Raw genomic sequence first — 4,206 nt, 5'->3', positions numbered from 1 at the left:
TTGAACCTTTTTCTTTTATTCTCACAATCACATCAACAGGCCGTGTTTTATTTAATTCATAATTAATTTCAAACTATGCGAGAACAGTCAATCAAATATATTTGCTATCGGCCAAACCAATGTACACGAGCTTCCATTATCTCTCAACGAAACTGGATAATCAAAACAAAAGCTGCGATTACTTCTTCATTTACATTATTCTATATATTTTTTTTTTCACAACTTAAATGGTCACAGTTAAATTGATTTGGATTATCCCTTTGCACAAAATATTAGTTGTTTAATTTGCATGTTCATTGGTTTGCTCGATCACTTCCACTTTTTAATATGTTGCCAAATAAAAACTCACCCACTCTTGTTGCTTGATGAAGGCCTTCATGTTGCTCCAGAGGAGATGGTTAAAAAGCTGTGGGCTTAGAAGCTTTCAATTTATATGATTAGGGTTCTCCATAAGAGGTACACTTAGAGAAATGTTGATCGGCGTGTTGTGATGGCGGATTTAAATTAATTAATTTTAGTATTTCATAATTATTGTTATTTTTTTGTTTTTTTATAATTTAGTTTTAAATTTTAATCTGTTTTGCCTCATTATTATTATTTTTTTTTTATTATATTTAGGTAATTTAGGATTTTATTATTTTAAGGTGTTTGTTGGATCGTTGTAATTTTTTTTTTTTTTTTTTTTTTTTACAATCCCACGTGGCCAGTTTTTCTGCTACAATTTGCTTTGGTTGCTTTTCTCTCCTTGATCCCTAAAGGCTTTTCCTTTTCCGATGGCAAGAACGTTGTTGCGAGAAACTAAAGAAATTTTCCCATTTAAAAGAATATAAGCGACAGGTTATGGTAGGACTTACGTAAGTCGATTTTTCGGATCTGCCCAAAAACAAGGGTTTGCAACACAGGTTGGCAAAAAGAATTTGGCTACGGCCACGATCAGGAGAATTGTTGGTATTGGTTGATCCAGTGGCTATTAGAGGGGCAAAGGTTAGAATTTATATTTTCTAAAATTTGCACAAAATATTTACCGTACAGGTTTAATCAGCAGCCGAAAGGTGAAATAATGCTGACTGAATAGCGGAGCACTTTCCGTATCGCAAGATGCGATCAGATTTGAATGCCTGGACTTTGAACTTTAAAGTCCAATTTTTTTTGGCAGCGTGCAAAACTAAAAATTGAGATAAGAGCGATTTCAACTGCTCGTAGGCACGACTTAAAACGGAAAGACCAATTTCTGGGCTTACGAGCTTTTTATCAGTTCTCAAGCCGACGAAGGGGTGCATTCAGATTAATCACTTTTTTGTCATTCACAGGTAGTTGTCAAAAAAGGTGTATAGTGGGTCCTACTATGGCGGGATATGACGAGATTTTAAAAATCTAAGTCAAAATAAAAAAACTTTTCTTTCCCAACGTTCGTATAGGAAAGAAAACATTCTTGCAACTAAGGCGACCATTACAATTTGTAAACAAAAAGTTCACATCTCAGCTATAATGCATGTATCCACGGCAGAATTTATATTTAAATTAGTTCTTACAATGCTAATACATTTGCATACTCAATTGTAAATTTGTAAACAAAAAGTTCACAACTCCGCTAATAATGCATGTATCCACGGCAGAATTTGTACTTAAATTAGTTTTTAGAAGGCTAATAAATTTGCACACTCAATTGTAAATTTGTAAACAAAAAGTTCACAACTCCGCTAAAAATGTCTGTATCCACTTCAGAATATGTATTTATAATAGTTTTACACGGCTAATACATTTGCATACTCAATTGTAAATTTGAAAACAAAAAGTTCACAACTCCGCTAATAATGCCTGAATCCACTTCAGAATTTGTATTTATATTAGTTTTTACACGGCTAATACATTTGCATACTCAATTGCAAATTTGTAAACAAAAAGTTCACATCTCAGCTATAATGCATGTATCCACGGCAGAATTTATATTTAAATTAGTTCTTACAATGCTAATACATTTGCATACTCAATTGTAAATTTGTAAACAAAAAGTTCACAACTCCGCTAATAATGCATGTATCCACTGCAGAATTTGTACTTAAATTAGTTTTTAGAAGGCTAATACATTTGCACACTCAATTGTAAATTTGTAAACAAAAAGTTCACAACTCAGCTAATAATGCCTGAATCCACTTCAGAATTTATATTTAAATTAGTTTTTACACGTCTAATACATTTGCATACTCAATTGTAAATTTGTAAACAAAAATTCACAACTCAGATAATAATGCATATATCCACTTTAGAATTTATATTTAAATTAGTTCTTACAATGCTAATACATTTGCATACTCAATTGTAAATTTGTAAACAAAAAGTTCACAACTCAGCTAATAATGCATTCACTTCAGAATTTGTATTTATATTAGTTTTACACGGCTAATACATTTGCATACTCAATTGTAAATTTGAAAACAAAAAGTTCACAACTCAGCTAATAATGCCTGAATCCACTTCAGAATTTGTATTTATATTAGTTTTTACACGGCTAATACATTTGCATACTCAATTGCAAATTTGTAAACAAAAAGTTCACATCTCAGCTATAATGCATGTATCCACGGCAGAATTTATATTTAAATTAGTTCTTACAATGCTAATACATTTGCATACTCAATTGTAAATTTGAAAACAAAAAGTTCACAACTCAGCTAATAATGCCTGAATCCACTTCAGAATTTATATTTATATAAGTTTTTACACGTCTAATACATTTGCATACTCAATTGTAAATTTGTAAACAAAAAGTTCACAACTCAGATAATAATGCATATATCCACTTCAGAATTTGTATTTATATTAGTTTTTACATGGCTAATACATTTGCATACTCAATTGTAAATTTCTAAACAAAAAGTTCACAACTCAGCTAATAATGCATTCACTTCAGAATTTGTATTTATATTAGTTTTTACACGGCTAATACATTTGCATGCTCAATTGTAAAATTGTAAACAAAAAGTTCACAACTCAGATAATAGTGCATATATCCACTTCAGAATTTGTAATTATATTAGTTATGGCTAATATATTTGCATACTCAATTTGTGGCGTAATTTCGCCGTTAAAAGGGGAAAACATAAACAGGGTATCGTTGTTCTCGATCATACCTCCGAGTGTTAACCACATTCAGGCTTGTCGACCCTTAACCATCAGCTGAGCGGGACCCATTGATTCCTAGCTCTAGCGGGAGATGTGGGGGGGGGGGGTTTTGCTGCGGATAAGGATTGATACGTCAAAGGTTTTATTATAGAGTCCCTCCTGAATCTACACAATGAGACGATCCTCATTCGAAACCAACACACAAAACAATTGTCTCATAATTAGTAAAATATGAAACAAGGCAAGACTAAACTAAACCATACTTATTCGACAGGAAATTTAACAAGGATTCAGAATCTGCAATAAAATCAATTTTAATAATTTTTTTGTAGAAGTTATGAGCATTTAAAGTTTAACTTTGTTTCGTTTTTTGCATCATAAAAAAAAATGTGTAAATTGGTCGACTTTCAGGTAATATTACAAAAAAACCATAAAACAAATTGTTATGGTTTTTACTTTAAATGATAGATACATTCATAAACTATTAAAGAATCTAAAAAAAACGACACTTTGGTTTGGGCTTATACAGGTAAATCGCTACCTGCCAGGTGTCCATTTTTTTCACCTTTTTCTGCCTAAAGTAGTCTATATCTTCTGACGCCAATGAAAGCCACTGACTACACTATGACTACAAGTTCCGTGGATCTTTCCTGGATCAGAATTAACTTTCATCGGCTGCGTCGAGCTGCGTCTGCGGAAATGTAACGCAAAAAACCAAAACAACTCAGGGTAAAATATACCAAAATACCGACACAATTTCATACATTTCAAGAAATATACTAACTGAAGCGCGTGGCGGTTACACTTCGAATTACAAAAAAATTTTTTTTTTCAGTTTTCAAATTATTTTTATTTGAGCAAATACATAAAAATAAACATAAAAAATTAAATAAAAATGTTTGTTTAAAAATTGTTTTCATTGAAAAAAAATTGTTTTTTTCACTTTGATACCCCTTAAAAAGGCGTATTTGTGGGCGTGGTACTTTATGCAGTACATATATATATTTTACAACAATTACCTGTCCAATGCCGTTTCAATTATTCGATTACCTTATTTGGTTCAAAAGATATGATTTTTGCAAC

This window comes from Drosophila kikkawai, unplaced genomic scaffold (genome assembly GCF_030179895.1).
Source record: "Drosophila kikkawai strain 14028-0561.14 unplaced genomic scaffold, DkikHiC1v2 scaffold_14, whole genome shotgun sequence".
NCBI lineage: Eukaryota > Metazoa > Arthropoda > Insecta > Diptera > Drosophilidae > Drosophila > Drosophila kikkawai.
The sequence above is the reverse complement of the archived record's forward strand: the minus strand, read 5'-3'. Positions refer to the sequence as shown.